Consider the following 20,642-nt stretch of genomic DNA (forward strand, 5'->3'; position numbering starts at 1 on the left):
AGAAGCCTCTTTAGATATTTAGAAGCCTTTTTAAACCTTGAATATATTTGGTATTTTATTGTGATCCCCATTAGCTGTTGCAAAAGCAGCTGCTACTCTTCCTGGGGTCCACACAACATATGAAACATGACATAATACAGAACATTATTAGACAAGAACAACTCAAGGACAGAATTACATATATTTTTTAAAGGCACACGTAGCCTAAATGTCAATGCATACAAACTATCGAGGTCAAATAGGGGAGAGGCGTTGTGCCATGAGGTGTTGCTTTATCTGTTTTTTTAAAACCAGGTTTACTGTTCGTTTGAGCAATATGAGACGGATGGAGTTCCATGCAATAATGGCTCTATATAAAACTGTACTTTATCTTGAATTTGTTCTGTATTTGGGGACTGTGAAAATACCCCTGGTGGGGGGGGGGGGGGGGCTTGCACTTCTCAGCAACAAAATAGTGATCAAATTAATATCCGAAATCTATATGTAATAAGGTATGTATCTATGTAAAGTATTTTTGTCAGTAATGTATTTTTCATTATATGTTGGACCCCAGAAGACTAGGGGACATTGCCGTCGCCTAATGGGGATCCCAATAAAATCTAAATTTTCTTCCATTACACACTGATGGACAGAAATTCTCTTCCATGGACAGAAATTCTCTTCATTTCACACTGATAGCAGATGAATTTACAAAATGTTTGTGTTGACTTTCCACCTGGACAAGACAAGACCAGGATTAACTACAAGCTTGATTTGTCTTTTAATGTTTAGGCAAACTCATTGTCATCCAGATCTGTTGAGCAAAATGTTGGTGTAAAGATGCTTGAGGGTGTTCAAGAATAGGCCTACTAGTGAGCTGGAGGGGCTGCTGCCTGTGTGCTGATGCACAGGGCCCGCTGTCTGTATGCTGATTTCCTGATACCACGGCCTGCTGTCTGTGCGTGTGGTAGGCAGTGCTAGCAGCACTCAGTGCTCTTTCATCCTCTGAGAAAAGCTGTAATTATAACGGACTGGGCCTGGCGCTTCTTCCCAAGGTGTAATACAGGGCAATTAGCATAAACATAAATTCATCCTCACAGTCTTTTACTGAGGAAAGATGGAGGAAAGATGGAGAGGGATGGATGGAGACTTTAGAGAGAGGGAAGGATGGAGAAGGGCACTGGGAAGAAGAGTTTACTGTAGTGCTCACGTGTGTGTCTGTGTGTGTGTGCAGGTTGGTGCATGCAGTGTGTGTGTGTGTGTGTCTGCATGAAGCATGCTCTATACTGCTAGATCTCCTGTAAATCAATTCTTTGTACAGGACTACAAAATGTACAAAGCTGTATGGTCATGCAGTGTTGAATGATGTGATGTATGTCCATTGTGTAGAAAACTTGAAACAATTGTACTTATTTATGTAATATTTAGTGCATCTCTTCTAGTGTGGTCAGGTGTTCGAAAGCTTTCTCAGGTAACATGGACTGTTGCGTTGGAGATGTATGTCTCTCTATAAGTGGTGGACTGGAGTGGAGTAATGGGAAAAAGCAGAGGTAAATGTCTCTCTGTATCATGGTTGGGCACTGTAATAATGCGTGAGGACATGAACATCTCTGGAGAGGAAACTTATACACAAACTACAGTGTTTCTTAACAGACTATCATGTAAAACGGAGGGAAAACACAGGGGGATTGCTTTGGTGGATCCTTCCCCAAACATGGAAGGGCCTTGAATATTAGGGATATAGGGATCCTTTAATAGGAACCTGGTGGAGAGAAAGTAGTTTATTCTAGTGAAACTGTCTCCTCTCTCTCTATCCCAGAAGGAATCCCCTTTACTCCCCTGTATCTATCTCAGGCGATGGGTGTAGTGTGTAGCCTACCTGAGGGAATAGGTAGGTCATTCTGTGTATAAGCGTTAGCATCTCTAGCTACTGTTCGTCACCATATCTCTCCACTGTCAGGGCTAGTGTATTTCCAGAGGCCCTGTGAATGGTGGCAGCTAATTTATAAGTCATTTGTAGTTTTAAAAGAGTAAAGGCTTAGTCTTTGTGAGCTCCTTTCAGCAACGCGTCCATTAAGCTCCAATGACAGCACCTCCTCTCCTCGCCTGCTCTGGTTACAACAGCTCTTTATCACTCTATCACTCAGGTTCATATTCAGGGATCCAGTGGTTGGAACCGGTTCAGGGAACAGAAACGGAACCTGGAACGAAAATGATCCATACTGTTCCTGTCACGTTCCTGACCTGTTTTCCTTTGTCATGTATTTGTTTTAGTTGGTCAGGGCGTGAGTTGGGTGGATTGGTCTAGGTTTGATTTTCTATGTTGGGATTTTGTGTTCGGCCTGGTATGATTCTCAATCAGAGACAGCTGTGAATCGTTGTCCCTGATTGAGAATCATACAAAGGCAGCCAGGGTTTCACTTGTGTTTTGTGGGTGTTTGTTCCTGTGTCAGTGTTTGGGCCACACAGACTGTTTCAGGTTAGTCACGGTTGTTGGTTGTTGTATTTTGTAGTGTTTGTTGTTTTCCCATTAAAACATGAATACTTACCAATCCGCATCTTGGTCCGATCCATGCTCCTCCTCGTCTGAGGAGGAGAACGACTACGACAGCCGTTACAGAAACACCCACCATAACAGGACCAAGCGGATTGGAGAAGGAAGGCAAGAACAACAGCAATGGGGAAAAGAGGAATGGACTTGGGAGGAAATCCTAGACGGTAAAGGACCCTGGGCAGAGCCAGTGGAGTGTCGCCGCCCCAAAGCGGAGCTGGAGGCAGCGAAAGCGGAGAGGAGGTATTATGAGGCGAAAGCAAGGCAGAGCGGCTGGAAGCCCGAGAGGCTCACCCAAAAATTTCTTGGGGGGGGGGGGCTAAAGGGGAGTGTGGCGAAGCCGGGTTGGATACCCGAGCCAACTCCCCGGGCTTACCGTGGAGTGAGAGGGCGTCGTACTGGTCAGACACCGTGTTATGCGGTGGAGCGCACGGTGTCCCCAGTACGCGTGCTTAGCCCAGTGCGGGCTATTCCACCTTGCCGCACTGGGAGGGCTAGGTTGGACATCGAGCCGGGTGCCATGAAGCCGGCCCAACATATCTGGCCTCCAGTACGTCTCCTCGGGCCGGCGTACATGGCACCAGCCTTACAGGTGGTGTCCCCGGTTCGCCTGCATAGCCCAGTGCGGGCTATTCCACCTCGCCGCACTGGCAGGACTACGGGGACCATTCAACCTGGTAGGGTTGGGGAGGCTCGGTGCTCAAGAGCGCGGGTCCTCCTTCACGGTCCGGTATATCCGGCGCCACCTTCCCACCCCAGCCCAGTACCATCAGTGCCAACACCACGCACCAGGCTTCCAGTGCGTTTCCAGAGCCCTGTTCCTCCTCCACGCACTCTCCCTGTGGTGCGTGTCTCCAGCCCAGAGCCGTCCAGCCAGGATCAGCCAGAGCCGTCCAGCCAGGACCAGCCAGAGCCGTCCAGCCAGGACCAGCCAGAGCCTTCCGCCAGCCAGGATCCGCCAGAGCCTTCCGCCAGCCAGGATCCGCCAGAGCCTTCCGCCAGCCAGGATCCGCCAGAGCCTTCCGCCAGCCAGGATCCGCCAGAGCCTTCCGCCAGCCAGGATCCGCCAGAGCCTTCCGCCAGCCAGGATCCGCCAGAGCCTTCCGCCAGCCAGGATCCGCCAGAGTCATCCAGCCAGGATCCGTCCCTCAGTCCGGAGCTGCCGTCCCTCAGTCCGGAGCTGCCCCTTATCCTGGTGCTGCCCCTTATCCTGGTGCTGCCCCTTATCCTGGTGCTGCCCCTTAGTCCGGTGCTGCCCCTTAGTCAGGTGCTACCCCTCGGTCAGGTGCTACCCCTCAGTCAGGTGCTACCCCTCAGTCTGTTACTGCCCTTTGGAATAGTGGGATTGACATGGAGGGTGAATATTGGGAGGAGGCCACGGAAGCGGGGGTTGACTATGGTGGGGTGGGGACCACGACCAGCGCCAGAGCCGCCACCGTGGACAGACGCCCACCCAGACCCTCCCCTAGACTTTGTGCTGGTGCGCCCGGAGTTCGCACCTTAAGGGGGGGGTTCTGTCACGTTCCTGACCTGTTTTCCCTTGTCATGTATTTGTTTTAGTTGGTCAGGGCGTGAGTTGGGTGGGTTGGTCTAGGTTTGATTTTCTATGTTGGGATTTTGTGTTCGGCCTGGTATGATTCTCAATCAGAGACAGCTGTGAATCGTTGTCCCTGATTGAGAATCATACAAAGGCAACCAGGGTTTCACTTGTGTTTTGTGGGTGTTTGTTCCTGTGTCAGTGTTTGGGCCACACAGGACTGTTTCAGGTTAGTCACGGTTGTTCGTTGTTGTATTTTGTAGTGTTTGTTGTTTTCCCATTAAAATATGAATACTTACCAATCCGCATCTTGGTCCGATCCATGCTCCTCCTCGTCTGAGGAAGCAAGTGTTGTATTGTTTGTTTATTTATTTTGACTCCGCTAGCTGAGGGTTGTGCTGGTGCGTGTTGGGCACACGTGTTTAAACACACATACACATGGTGGTGCAGTTTCGATGGCTAGGCAGTGATGCTGTATCCAACTGTAACGGCTGTCGTAGTCGTTCTCCTCAGACGAGGAGGAGCATGGATCAGACCAAGATGCGGATTGGTAAGTATTCATATTTTAATGGGAAAACAACAAACACTACAAAATACAACAACCAACAAACGTGACTAACCTGAAACAGTCCTGTGTGGCCCAAACACTGACACAGGAACAAACACCCACAAAACACAAGTGAAACCCTGGCTGCCTTTGTATGATTCTCAATCAGGGACAACGATTCACAGCTGTCTCTGATTGAGAATCATACCAGGCCGAACACAAAATCCCAACATAGAAAATCAAACCTAGACCAACCCACCCAACTCACGCCCTGACCAACTAAAACAAATACATGACAAAGGAAAACAGGTCAGGAACGTGACACCAACACCAGAAGGCAGCTCACCTCAATCAAATAATAACCCTCCTCTGCTCTCCCTTCTCCCTACCAGCCATCTGCTCTGTATGATGGACACACACACACACACATGCTTAGACACATCACACACTTAGACAAACACGAATTCAGACAGATGCAGACACACACACACAGAAGTGCCAACTGTTGTTGTGTTATTTTGTTAGTCTTGGCTCCAATCAAATCAAGGTTTATTAGTCATATTCACAGTATACAGCGGGGTGTAAACGGTACATTGTTTACTTGCGAGCTCTCCTCTTGACAGTGCAGTGAAAATATCAACAACAATGAAAAAGGGAGGGAGGGTCAGTGCAGATCGGACAGTTTGTGGTTGTGTTATCACTGCGTCACGCTCACTGTGTGGGACGGAGACTCACTCTACCTCGCACATCAACTCTCCCACACGCACCACATACACACGCTCTCTCGCTTTCCCATATAATCTCCTTGAATTCTCAGTGCCAAGTTATTTCCACCAAGGCATTGCCTTACTCTCAGAGAACTGTCTCATGCCCAAATGAGAGTACCTTTGCCCTTACCTAGGCAGGCCTAGATACCGTTGCCTCCAGTTTACTGTACACTGGATATATTAGATTTACTGTGCCAGCATAATCCTACTCTGCACACCTAGAACCCTGAGCAGAATTGAGTTTCTGTTGGCTCTCGATAAAGTTACAATATCACTTCTCCCAGCCAGTCACTGCAATGGGACTGGAGTAAGTGATGTATATGAAAGCTCTTCAGATGATGTGGAGATTCTCCTGGATCTATCAAAGTCAGTTAAGAACAAATTCTTATTTACAATGACAGCCTATGAATAGTGGGTTAACTGCCTTGTTCAGGGGCAGAACAACAGATTTTTACCTTCTCAGCTCAGGGATTCGATCTTGCAACCTTGTGGTTACTGGCCCAACGCTCTAACCACTAGGCGACCTGCCGCCCTGTGGCCGCACTTTGTAGAAGTTGCCTGTAGGCACAGATCTAGGATTAGTTTCCCCTTTCTGAATCTTAATCCTAACCATTCGGCAGGGGAAGCACAAAGCTGATCTTAGATCAGTGTCTATGAGAAGCTTCATCCTTATAGGCTAGTGTAAGTGCCGGTCCTTGTGGGCCTGAAGAGCCCCCTGGTGTTTAGTCTTGGTATGCTTTCTCCAGTGACTGCTAATGGGAGAGCCATTACTACAGTGGTTCCCAAAGAGAGAGCCCCAGAACATACAGCGTAATGCTACATTGTGAGCAGTAATATTGGGTTGGTCACAAGACAGTCTGAAAGGCCTCAGATGGTTCACAGTGCATGAAAGTTTGAAACCCCTAAACCATACAGCCCCCTGTACATGACGTCACATAAAGTGCTACAGAAACCATCCAGCGGGTGTGGTTGGGTTGGGTTGGGTTATCCCCATACTTTACAAGGTGCTTTGAGACCTTGGGTGAAAATGCTGTGTGAATGCAGTCCATTATTTGTTATTACCCATTCCTGTAGTAAGTGTATCTCTCCCTCGCTTGCCGTGCCTTTGTGTTAGGTTAATAATTACACATTTTACACAGATTCACATGAAGTTGTTCTTTTCAGTCATTGTATTTGAAGGGTTCCTGTACACTACTTCCAGTATATCTGACACACTTTGTCCATTTCTTTCTCTTTCTCCCCCCCCCCCCCCCCCCTCTCTCTTTCTTTTTAATGCAATTACTGGTCTTTCAGGGCTGTCCTTTGTCAGAGTGGTGTTTTTAGCGGTGAGATGCTAACCTATTCTTCGTAGCCACTTTAACTGGCAGAATAAAATTGCCTATAGGGTTAGTACTTCACGTACAGTAGAGACCTCTTGCTCTTCCCCTTCTCTCTTACCCTGATTTGCAGTCCTCCCCTTTGTCTCTCGGTTTCACTCACTCTCATCTCTCTTTCTCACTCAGTCTTATTCTTTCTCACTCTGGGTTACAGTTCTCATTTCTTTCTTTCTTTCTCAGTGCCCTCAGCACTAGTGTTGGCTCTTTATAAAGACTCTCATGTACTAGCCTGTCTATGTGTCTCTCTGTGCGTTACAATGGAACAAGTAAACAGTTCAAATTTCTCTGGTGAGGGCTAGCCATGACACACATTAATGCTACCTACCTTGGAGCCCTATAGTGGCTTGCGAAAGTATTCACCCCCTTGGAATTTTGTTGCATTACAATCTGGAAATAAAATAGATTTTTTGGAGGGTTTGTATCATTTGATTTACACAACATGCCTACCACTTTGAAGATGCAAAATATGTTTTATTGTGAAACAAACAAGAAATAACACGAAAAAACTAACTTCAGCGTGCATAACTATTCACCCCCCCCCCAAAGTCAATACTTTGTAGAGCCACCTTTTGCAGCAATTGCAGCTGCAAGTCTCTTGGGGTATGTCTCCATAAGCTTGGCACATCTAGCCACTGGGATTGTTGCCCATTCTTCAAGGCAAAACTGCTCCAGCTCCTTCAAGTTGGATGGGTTCCACTGGTGTACAGCACTCTAAGTCATACCACAGATTCTCAATTGGATTGAGGTCTGGGCTTTGACTAAGCCATTCCAAGACATTGAAATGTTTCCCCTTAAACCACTCGAGTGTTGCTTTAGCAGTATGCTTAGGGTCATTGTCCTGCTGGAAGGTGAACCTCCATCCCAGTCTCAAATCTCTGGAAGACAAACAGGTTTCCCTCAAGAATTTCCCTGTATTTAGCGCCATCCATCATTCCTTCAATTCTGACCAGTTTCCCAGTCCCTGTCGACAAAAAACATCCCCACAGCATGATGCTGCCACCACCATGATGCTGCCACCACCATACTTCACTGTGGGGATGGTATTCTATGGTTTGTGCCAGACATAGCGTTTTCCTTGATGGCCAAAAAGCTAAATTTTAGTCTCAACTGACCAGAGTACCTTCTTCCATATGCTTGGGGACTCTCCCACATGCCTTTTGGCGAACACCAAACGTGTTTGCTTATTCTTTTCTTTAAGCAATGGCTTTTTTCTGGCCACTCTTCTGTAAAGCCCAGCTCTGTGGAGTGTACGGCTTAAAGTGGTCCTATGGACAGATACACAAATCTCCGCTGTGGAGCTTTGCAGCTCCTTCAGGGTCATCTTTGGTCTCTTTGATGCCTCTCTGATTAATGCCCTCCTTGCCTGGTCCGTGAGTTTTGGTGGGCGGCCCTCTCTTGGCAGGTTTGTTGTGGTGCCATATTCTTTCCATTTTTTAATAATGGACTTAATGGTGCTCCATGGGATGTTCAAAGTTTCAGATATTTTTTTATAACTCAGCCCTGATCTGTACCTCTCCATAACTTTGTCCCTGACCTGTTTGGCGCGCTCCTTGGTCTTCATGGTGCCGCTTGCTTGGTGGTGCCGCTTGCTTGGGGGTGTTGCAGACTCTGGGGCCTTTCAGAACAGGTGTGTATATATACTGAGATCATGTGACACTTAAATCAAGTCCACCTGTGTGCAATCTAACTAATTATGTGACTTCTGAAGGTAATTGGTTGCACCAGATCTTATTTAGGGGCTTCATAGCAAAGGGGGTGAATACATATGCACGCATAACCTTTTAGTGTTTTATTTTTTAGAATTTTGTTTTTTAAATTTCACTTCACCAATTTGGAATATTTTGTGCATGTCCATTACATGAACTCCAAAGAAATATTCATTTAAATTACAGGTTGTAATGCAACAAAATAGGAAAAACACCAAGGGGGATGAATACATTTGCAAGGCACTGTAGAGTTTTAGTATATGACTGCTAGAAAGGCACAGTGCTATATATCATTTTAATAAACATGAAATACTAAGCATATATGTCTTTGCTTTGGTCATATGACCCGAGGTATTGTTTGTCCCATAGATGCTTGTGATTTACAAATATTAAACGCACATTGAGGAAATGTACCACATCATGTGTCTAATGTATCTCTATATCTAATGGTGTATCCTTTAGAGATATGTAGCAGAATTAGTACAGAGTGTATGTCAGGAATAACTCTAGAGTTGTCTTAGAGGTTCATTCTCTGTACAGTATGTACAGTCCCACATCCATCATGACACACTTCTGTTCTCTTAGCGCCTGCTGTAGCGTGTTGTCTCTGTGTCGTCATACAGAATAGACCCACAGCTGGTCATGACTGGTCACCTGTTGCCTTCCATCCTGTTAAACACTATTGTATCAGGCTAAATAAACCTCTCTCTAAGGATGGACGTCAGGAGGACAGACACACTGGAGAAACTGTGGGCTCTTCTTCACACACATCCAAATGCGCACACACACACACTGTTAAACTTCCCGTACTTTAGAAGCGTTCACTAGTCAGCGTTTTCTATTTGATCTTTTTTTGTAGGGGGGGGTGGGTGTGGCCAATAGCGCAGTCTCCACTGCTTCAAAATTAATATAGGGGAAACACTGCTAATGCTTTCATGAAAAGAGAAACAAAAGCCTGTGAATGTAGATGTGAGTTTGACAGGTAACTATCACACTCCTCCTCCCATTGTAGGGAGCATGGAGGGTCAGCCACTGTCCACCGACGAGCCCTGATCCCCGTATCACAGTCCCGGCTCAACATTGATTATTCATGCCTGTGTGCTGTCATGTGCAGTGCCCACTGGATCTCATTAATTGGTGAGCGAGGGAGAGGGAAAGCGATAGAGAGATGGAGAGGCAGAGATGCTGAACGATCTGAGAGGGAAGCAGTGCAGAAGAGAAAGAGAGAGAGAGAGTGGAGAGAGGGGGCTGTAGCCAGAAGATAAGACTGGAGACTGGATATATCTGTGCTGTAGCCAGAGGATAAGACTGGAGACTGGATATCTCTGTTGTGCTGCTGTGCTGTGGTCTCTCTCACTGGTAGCACGCTATACACCGCTAGCTAGCCTGCTACATGAGACCGAAGAGGAATACCAGGCTTTCTACTGTACCTACTCCTCATCTCCATCTCCAACTCTACCATTGCTACATCTTTTCTTGGACCTACCTTGGACCTTCGTCTAAGCCCCAGCCATGACCACCTACTACCATAATCACGAGTACTGCTGCGGAAGCCCTGAGGGTTGCAGTCTCAGCCCAGGAAAGGTGGTCTCCGGGCAGGGTAGGTTGCCTGGGAACCAGGCCCTGGGGAACCAGAACCAGCCCCGGGTCCAACACACCCAACAGAGGCTCCAGCAGACCCAGAGCCAGCTGGGTCTGATCCACAGACCGCAACAACACCACCAACAACAGCAGATCCAGCTCCAACAGCAGCTCCAACAACCACAGATGCAGATTCAACACCCCCAACAGCTACAGTTTCAGCTACAGCACCAACAACAGCCACAGATTCATCACCACCAGCAGCTCCAACAGCAGGCATTACAACACGACCAACAACAACAGATACACCACCATCAACTACAACAACAACAGCAGCAGCACCATCATCACCACTACCACAATCATCCTCACCAGATGGAGCAGATACCCAACACCCCTCCTTTGAACCTCCACCCGCTGCTCTTGCAACCGCTCCCCCTACAGAGCCCCCAGAGAAACTATAGCTCCTGCACGCTGCCCGCCTCCATGTCTAAGAGCCGGGTCAAGTTCACCAACCTGAGGGACAGCGTAAGGAAGAGTCCTACCAAGAGCAAGGCCAAGGTCCGGGCCACACACAGGCAGAGTGGCTGGTGGACCGATGACACCCCATGGGCCACACTGTCACTGGAGAAACCACCCCAGGTATGTGTGTGTGCACAGGGGACCAAGGTGGTAGAAGCCCTGTAGGTACACTACCGTTTGGAAGTTTGGGGTTACTTAGAAATGTCCTTGTTTTTGAAAGAAAAGCACATTTTTTGTCCATTAAAATAACATCAAATTGATCAGAAATACAGTGCAAACATTGTTAATGTTGAAAATGACTATCGTAGCTGGAAATGGCAGATTTTTAATGGAATATCTACATAGGCGTACAGAGGCCCATTATCAGCAACCATCACTCCTGTTCCAATGAAAAGCTGTGTTAGCTAATCCAAGTTTATAATTTTAACAGGCTAATTGATCATTGGAAAACCCTTTTGTCATTCTTTAGACTAGTTGAGTATCTGGAGCATCAGCATTTGTTGGTTCGATTACAGGCTCAAAATGGCCAGAAACAAAGAACTTCTTCTGAAACTCGGCAGTCTATTCTTGTTCAGAGAAATGAAGGCTATTCTATACGAGAAATTGCCAAGAAACGGAAGATCTCGTACAATGCTGTGTACTACTCCCTTCACAGAACAGCGCAAACTGGCTCTAACCAGAATAGGAAGAGTAAAGGGAGGTCCCGGTGCACAACTGAGCAAGAGGACAAGTACATTAGTGTCTAGTTTGAGAAACAGACTCCTCACAAGTCCTCAACTGGCAGCTGCATTAAATAGTACCCGCAAAACACCAGTCTCAACGTCAACAGTGAAGAGGCGACTCTGGGATGCTGGCCTTCTAGGCAGAGTTGCAAAGAAATAGCCATATCTCAGACTGGCCCATAAAAATATCATATTAAGATAGGCAAAATAATACAGAAAAATAAGTGCGATCTCTGACGAGAGACATGCTCTCCTCCATCTTGCGTTACAAACACTAAACTTGTCCGTTCAGTAGCGTGGCAAGACAACGTACTGAAATACGTCACAATATAAATACGGCTTGAGTCACGCTTGCAACATCTTTACGTATGAGTGGTTCTGGGAATCAAACCCACAATTCTGGAGTTGCAAGCACCATGCTCTACCAACCGAGCCATGCAGGACCACTCATTAACCACAATATGAGAGTGATGCATCACCGCTGCATATAAACTATGAGGTGTTGCTATACACTGAGTATACCAAACATTAGGAACACCTTCCTAATATTGAGTTTCTCCTCAGATCAGCCTCAATTCGCCGGGGCAAGGACTCTACAAGGTACCGAAAGCACTCCACAGGGATGATGGCCCACGTTGACTCCAATGCTTTCCACAGTTGTGTTAAGTTTGTTGGGTGTCCTTTGGGTGGTGAACCATTCTTGATACACATGGGAAACTGTCGAGGGGGAAAAACCCAGCAGCGTTGCAGTTCTTGACCCAAACCGGTGTGCATGGCACCTACTACTATACCTCGTTCATAGGCACTTACATTTTATGTCTTGCCCATTCGCCCTCTGAATGGCACACATACACAATCCATGTCTCAATTGTCTCAAGGCTTAAAAACCTTCTTTAACCTGTCTCCTCCCCTTCATCTACATTGACTGAAATGGATTTACCAAGTGGCATCAATAAGGGATCATAGCTTTCACCTGGAGTCACCTGGTTAGTCTATGTTATCAAATGTTTTGTATACTCAGTGTATCACTTGAGCTAGAAGTTTCCTTCAATTACATATCTAGAGTGGGTGGAGGGCAGGGGGTGTGTGTGTCAGTATCAGGGGCAACCTCTGTCTATCCCAGTTTAAGTGTTACTGAAGTCCTTCCAGTCTGTAAACCAGATCTTGAATGGAAGTTAATAATGGAGATTAATGGACCATCAGCTAGGTTTGTGTTCTCGTCCAAGGCACTTAAATGTGAAGTTCAGTTCAACTTGTTTTGGATGTTGTGTTTAAAGTGTCTCCACCCCTTTCTCTCAGGGGGCCCTGGGCTCTCAGCATTAGGAATCTGCTGAGCAATAGTAAAAGAGTAATGCTGTGTGTGTGTGCGTATGTGATGTGTGTGTGTGTACTGTGCATATGTGTTTGTGTGTGTCTGTCTGTCTACAAATCAAATGTCATTTGTCACATACACATGGTTAGCAGATGTTAATGCGAGTGTAGCGAAATGCTTGTGCTTCTAGTTCCGACCGTGCAGTAATATCTAACAAGGAATCTAACAATTTCACAACAACTACCTTATACACACAAGTGTAAAGGAATGAATAAGAATATATACATACAAATATATGGATGAGCGATGGCGGAACGGCATAGGCAAGATGCAGTAGATGGTATAGAGTACACTATATACATATGAGATGAGTAATGTAGGGTATGTAAACATTATATAAAGTGGCATTGTTTAAAGTGGCTAGTGATACATTTATTACATCCAATTTTTTATTATTAAAGTGGCTAGAGATTGAGTCAGTATGTTGGCAGCAGTCACTCAATGCTAGTGATGGCTGTTTAACAGTCTGATGTCCTTGAGATAGAAGCTGTTTATCAGTCTCTCGGTCCCTGCTTTGATGCACTTGTACTGACCTCGCCTTCTGGATGATAGCGGGGTGAACAGGCAGTGGCTCGGGTGGTTGTTGTCCTTGATGATCTTTTTGGCCTTCCTGTGACATCGGGGGTGTAGGTGTCCTGGAGGGCAGGTAGTTTGCCCCCGGTGATGCATTGTGCAGACCTCACTACCCTCTGGAGAGCCTTACGGTTCTTATAATCGACAGGATGCTCTCGATTGTGCATCTGTAAAAGTTTGAGTGTTTTTGGTGACAAGCCAAATTTCTTCAGCCTCCTGAGGTTGAAGAGGCGCTGCTGCGCCTTCTTCACCACGCTGTCTGTGTGCGTGGACCATTTCAGTTTGTCCGTGATGTGTATGCCGAGGAACTTAAAACTTTCCACCTTCTCCACTACTGTCCCGTCGATGTGGATAGGGGGATGCTCCATCTGCTGTTTCCTGAAGTCCACGATCATCTCCTTTGTTTTGTTGACATGGAGTGTGGTGTCAGGAAAATAACCTCACACTCAGAGGGCCCTCACCTCCTCCCTGTAGGCCGTCTCGTCGTTGTTGGTAATCAAGCCCACCACTGTAGTGTTGTCTGCAAACTTGATGATTGAGTTGGAGGCGTGCATGGCCACGCAGTCGTGGGTGAACAGGGAGTACAGGAGAGGGCTGAGAACACACCCTTGTGGGGCCCCAGTGTTGAGGATCAGCTGGGTGGAGATGTTGTTTCCTACCCTCACCACCTGGGGGCGGCCTGTCACGAAGTCCAGAACCCAGTTGCACAGGGCGGGGTCGAGACCCAGGGTCTCGAGCTTAATGACGAGTTTGGAGGGTACTATGGTGTTAAATGCTGAGCTGTAGTCAATGAACAGCATTCTTACATAGGTATTCCTCTTGTCCAGATGGGTTAGGGCAGTGTGATTGCGATTGCGTCGTCTGTGGACCTATTGGTTCCGGAAAGCAAATTGGAGTGGGTCTAGGGTGTCAGGTAGGGTGGAGGTGATATGGTCCTTGACTAGTCTCTCAAAGCACTTCATGATGATGGAAGTGAGTGCTAGTGTGTGTGTGCGTTCAGTACACCACTAAGCTCCACTCATCATCATTATATACCACCGTCATGCTTGGTTATAGCTAAAGCACGGTCACTTTTGTCAATGGAGCCAACTGGCAGATCAGATTAACATTCGGTCCACTGGGGAAAACTGTCAATGAGTTTGATTTACATTTTGAGGTTGGAGAGGAGCACGTGTTAGCTCTGAGGATGGAACGGCCATGTGTCTCATATAGAGGGGTTGCAGTTGTGTCTGAAATCGCCTAGAAACTACACAAGGGGCCATGTTGGAATACCAGAGTCTTACTGGTGGAAGAATAGCACAGCCCGTTTGCGATGATGGAAAAAATATGTTTCAAATCTCTCTGATCCAGAAAAAAGAGTGATATTCGAAAACGTACAGATCCGTACAACATAGCTAAAACGGAATGGTCCCAAAATGTGGATTTGTATCCATTTGTTAGCTACTGTAACATTGTTAACTTACAGGCATACCATTTTTTTAATTTCTGGATGGGTGAGACAAGTGAGGGTGACAATCCGAAATGGGATCCATATCTTGGCAGCTAGGGTAAGTGTATTTGACATACATTGCCGTCGGAAAGTATTCATACCCCTCGACTTTTTCCACATTTTGTTACGTTACAGCTTTATTCTAAAATGGATTAAATACAAAAAAATCCTCAGAAATCTACACACAATACCCCATAATGAGAAACTCCACAAATACAGGTGTGGCAAGCCTGTAGCGTCATAGTCAAGAAGACTCAAGTGTGTAATCGCTGCCAAAGGTGCTTCAACAAAGTACTGAGGAAAGGGTCTATCGATGCACTTATTAATGAAGCCGGTGTCTGATGTGGTAAATTCCACAATGTTCCAGTCTGTGCTAGCGAAACAGTCCTGTAGCTTAGCATCTGCTTCATCGGACCACTTCTGTATTGATCTGGTACTTCCTGTTTGAGTTTTTGCTTGTGAGCAGAATGATAGAGTTATGGTCAGATTTGACAAATGGAGGCCGAGAGAGAGCTTTGTATGCATCTCTGTGTGTGGAGTAAAGTTGATCTAGAGTTTTTTTTCGACCTCTAGTTGCACACTTGACATGCTGGTAGAAATGAGGTTAAACAGATTTCAGTTTTCCTGCATTAAAATCACCGGCCATTAGGAGCGCCGCCTCTGGGTGAGCATTTTCTTGTTTGCTGATAGCCCTCTACAGCTTGTTGAGTGCGGTCTTAGTGCCAGCATCGGTTTTTGGTGGTAAATAGACAGCTATGAGAAATATAGATGAAAACTCTCTTGGTAAATGATATGATCTACAGCTTATCACGAGGTATTCTAACTAAGGTGAGCAGAACCTTGAGGCTTCCTTAATATTACATATCGCGCATCAGTTGTTGTTGACAAAGAGGCACACACCCCCTCCCCGGAGCTTACACAATGCCACCGTTCTGTCCTGCCGATTATATAGAAAATCCCGCTAGATTTATGTTTACCATGTCCTTGTTCAGCCACGACACCAATGCACGTCTGAGAAAGATAGGATATTACAGTTCTTCAGATCAATAGGATAGTCTCAAACGGAAGTCATCCAGTGATTGCACGTTCGCCAATTTAACGGAGGGGTAGAGGCGATTTATCCACTCTCCAACATAGTCTCCTCAGGTATCTCGCACGCTGTCCTCTATAGCACCGTCTCCTCCTCCTTCGAGTGTCGGGAATTTCTATTTCCTCTAGCGCCCTTCTACCCCGAAGTGAGCAAATTCAACTCTGCAGCCACTGTATGGGGTTTCTCCCATAAAAAACTTGCACAAGCTCAGTATCAGAGCATGACGACCTGCTCTCATGAGAACTTAGAAATGATGAAGTCGGGTGTATTCATCAACAAGCAGTAGGCCGACCCTTAATTGGTGCCAGTCCAGTTGGACTTGTCAGTTGGGATTGCTGTGGAATCAGCTGTGCAGGAATCAAATGTCCTTTCTGACAGAGGGAAGATCCTGTCGAACCAGGAGACGAGCATGGAGGAGTGAAATGTCTGGAAGCAGGAGATGATGGGATCCTTACCTTAAAAACACACACACACACACACACACACACACACACACACACACACACACACACACACACACACACACACACACACACACACACACACACACACACACACACACATACTACTACTACATTCAATGCCAGATGAACACATGCAACGCCTTGTATGCAGACTATGTTGTTTGGACTGATGCTGACATTTATATGGAAAGAATAGAGAGATGCTGAATTCTTTGAGAGGAATGCACTGATTGCTGACCACATTTAAAAAAAAAAATATTTCACCTTTATTAGGCAAGGCAAGTCAGTTAAGAACAAATTCTTATTTACAATGACGGCCTACCCCAGCCAAACATGGACGGCGCTGGGCCAATTGTGCGCCACCCTATGGGACTCCCATAGCGTCTTGGTCCGATTGGTCCGTCTTGGTCCGATTATTTATACAACGCTCATGACAGTCATTTATGCACTTAAATAGCGAATGGAGGAGTGCTGAGTACCAGGCAGTTAGCAAGTTTGGTAGGCTACTAATTACCATCAGCTGCATCAGAGCTTGCAGAAGCCTAATTACCGTGACTAAATGGTCATGTAGAATTTGACTGCCTTCCTGACTTGTGACCGCCGGTGTGGCGGTCATATGGTCTTTGCAACAGCCCTAGTCACGACAAGGTTCTTTGCACTCTGGGAAAGGGGACACCGTGGAGTTGTCAACTGTTATGGAGAGGTCTTGGAGTGGGCAGGCCTTCCCCGGGACGAAAAGCAGCTCTGTTTTGTCAGAGTTGAGCTTGAGGTGGTGGGCCGACATCAAAGCTGAGATGTCTGACAGGCATGCAGAGATGCGTGTCGCCACCTGACTTTCAGAAGGGAGGAAGGTGACGAGTAGTTAAGTGACATCCACATAGCAATGATAGAGACCATGTAAGTATATGACTTGGTGTATAGAGAGAAGAGGAGAGGGACTGGAATTGAGCCCTGAGGGACACCAGTTGTGAGAGCACGTGGTGCAAACACAGATCCTGCCAGATAGGATGCAATCCAAGAGTGTTCAGAGCCTCAGACACCCAGCTCTGAGAGGGTGGGGGCAGGAACGGATGGTTCACGATGCCAAAGGCAGTGGATAGAAGGAATATGGAATATGAGAACAGAGGAGAGAGAGTCAGCTTTGGCAGTGTGGAGAGCCTCCATGACACAGAGAAGAGCAGTCTCGGTTGAGTGACCCATCTTGAAGCCTGACTGGTTAGGGTCAAGAAGATCGTTCTGAGAAAGATAACGAGAGAGTTATCTTGAGTATTTCGGAAATACAATAATGATGGGATGCTAGTCTGTAGTTGTTGACATTAGAGTGGTCAATTGTTCATCTGAAGAGAGGGGAGAAAGAGTTCAAGGCATAGGGTAGTTCTGTGTGAGTGGGACTAGTGGACTCAATAGGCTGAGTGAATGAGGAGCGGATGTAGTCAGCCTTCTTCTCAAAGTGGTTGACAAAGTTGTCCGCAGAGAGGGAGGGGGAGGGGTGGAGGATTAAGGAGGGAGGATCTTACTAGGGAAATGGAGGCAGAAGCTTGAAATTTAAAGTGACACAAAGTGGCTTTAGCACTGGATACAGAGGAAGAGAAGGTAAGCTGCCCGCAGCCCTGTTCTGTAAGCTCGCAATGAGTCATTCAGCCATGGAGCATGAGGGGAGGGACGACCCGGCCGGGAGGAAAGGGGAGAGTGCGAGTCATAGGATACGGAAAGGGAGGAGAGTAATGTTGAAGAGGCAGAATCAGGAGACAGGAGGGAGAATGATTTAGCAGAAGGGAGAGATGATAGGATAGAAGAGGAGAGAGTAGTGGGGGAGAGAGAACAAAGATTGTGACAGCGCACATGACCATCTGGGTAGGGGCTGATTGGCTAGGGTTGGAGGAGAGGGAGAGGGAAAAGGAAACAAAGTAGTGATCAGAGACCTGGAAGGGGGTTGTAGTGAGATTAGTAGGAGAACAGCCTCTAGAAAAGATGAGGTCAATTGTATTGCCTGCCTTGTGAGTGGGAGGAGACTGGGAAAGGGTGAGGTCAGAAGAGGCAAGGATGTTCACATCGTTCTTAGTACTCGGTCAGTAACACAGTAGTAAATACTCACTGAATCCTCGGTCGCACAGAACAACACACCAAATCCCCAAAATCTTATCAATGGATGCACTTTGATAGCCTCTCTGATGCTGGGTGGTTCAGCCCATTCTTCTCTCTCTCCATTTTCTCCTCTCATCCCCCTCTCCATAATCTACGCACACATTTGAGCCCTCAGCAGCTGCCACTAGACAATCCAGACAATCCTCCCTCACTACCACATTATCATCACTCAGAACATTATCATATTTTCTCTCTCTCTCTCAATTTCTCTCTTTCAATTTCTCTCACCTGTTCTCTCTCTCACTCACCCACTCATTCAATCTCTCTCTCTCTCTCTCTCTCTCTCTCTCTCTCTCTCTCTCTCTCTCTCTCTCTCTCTCTCTCTCTCTCTCTCTCACCCACTCTCTTTCTATCTCTCTCTCTCCATCTCTTCCTCCCTCCCTTCTTGCCCTTCATCATGTGATGTGTTGTGTGTAGTTGTGTATTCTGCCTGTGTGTCTATATGTGCTGTACCCTGACCCTCGACCTCCATTGCCATTGTTTGGCAGCCAGATGTGGTGGTCCCGCCCCCCGTACCCATAATCCCTGTGATCCTTATACCAGCTGAGACCATTCCTGCCATCTCTCCACCCTTCTCTCCACCCGCACCCTGGTCACCCATGTCACAGGTCATACTCTCTTCTTTTTTTCCCTCCTCTTTTCTGTTACTGTTTTTTTTTACACCCCTCCCCTCTGTTTTTTTTTACACCCCTCCCATTTGGCTTCTGTTTTGGTGGGGGTGGTTGGGTTTGAAGGATGAGTGTTTCTGGAGAGATATTCAGCTTCGGGTGGTTGTTTTTACCTCCAGACCTGTAGGAGAGATCAGCCCAGTGAAGTGCCAGGAGGAGTTGTCCGTTATTAAGGCTGTAGTTGGGGGTGTTTGGGTCGACGCCATAGCTGTAGGCTTCAAGCTTCAGGAGTTCGGCACAACAGAACACCATGTCATGTCGCATATGGACCCATTCTGCCGTGATAATCTCTAGCCGATGCTTTCAAAATGTTCTACCAAAACATGCGGAGAGTAAGTGATTATTTTGTCTCACAAATTTTGGGGGGGGCTTCGCCAAATTTATTTATTTTTTGTTGTTGCTGTGTGAAGCTTTTGCAACATACTACCAGGGTAATCGCGAGGTGAAAAAAAATGTATTTTTTCACTAAATATTTTGAAAACCAAAACTGAGTTAATTTTTGTTTTCTGTTACAGGCAAACCCACCTCCAGTGGTTGTCAACACAGACAGTTTGGACACGCCCCCATACGTAAGTCTGCATTTCTTTACGCACGCACAGAAAAACACTGAACTGAAATTAGCCACAAATAAATGTATGTAGTTCTGTCCTTGAGCTGTTCTTGTCTGTTGCTGTTCTGTATTATGTCAATCTGTATTATGTTTCATATTTTGTGTGGACCCCAGGAAGAGTAGCTGCTGCTTTTGCAACAGCTAATGGGGATGCTAATAAAATACCAAAACCAAATAGTTATTAGAGAACTGTTATGTTACCATGTAATGTCGACGATGTAGGCTAAGTACCAGGAAATAATGGACTACAAATAGAGTGTAACCATCCTGTCCTTTGTTTATGAAGCACAACATAGTTGCTGTTAAAGCGAAATACCATGTCAAAGTTATAATCTATAATTGTTACCAGCCAGAGCTAGAAATCAAAGATGCAAGCTACAGCCGTTGACTATTATGTCTGGTTTATCTACTTGGTGATTTGAACCTCTCTTTGTACAGTATGCAGCAACAACATTGTACTGTACAATTTACATTATTATTACTTTCTGTTACATGTTAATTACCAGGCACACTGAACCTCCCGAATGTCCAGAATAGTGTATTTATCTGGGCTGGGGAAATGCCTTCCATTGAGATTGTTTATTGAGATTACAAGCCAAATAATCATGCGTGGTCCAGTCTCTGTGCATAATTCTGCTGAGGGGAATACGGAATGTATACTCATCCCCTGTATACCCACTGCTCAATCTAATGGTCAATGAATAGCACGTATATTACAGTAACTGCTGTTCCCGATGGAAATTGCTGGTGATGTGACTATTGCATAAGAACAGGTCCTCACGATAGCAGCATGGTAATATTAACAAAGAGTTGAGGGACACGGTTGAGGTGTGAATTACAATAACCAGGGTGCCAGTTTAACACAGAGAAGGTCAATAAGGTGTGTGTGTCTGTGTGTGCGTGTGCATGCGTGTGTGTGTGCGTGCATTTCTGCGATATGACA

The 20,642-nt window shown here is 46.3% G+C and overlaps 1 pseudogene; it reads left to right on the plus strand.

Annotated features, from left to right (window-relative positions):
* LOC120052132 overlaps positions 1-20,642 on the plus strand; it is a 192,581-nt pseudogene that overhangs the window by 60,734 nt on the left and 111,205 nt on the right.

This window comes from Salvelinus namaycush, chromosome 8, assembly GCF_016432855.1.
Source record: "Salvelinus namaycush isolate Seneca chromosome 8, SaNama_1.0, whole genome shotgun sequence".
Classification (NCBI taxonomy): domain Eukaryota; kingdom Metazoa; phylum Chordata; class Actinopteri; order Salmoniformes; family Salmonidae; genus Salvelinus; species Salvelinus namaycush.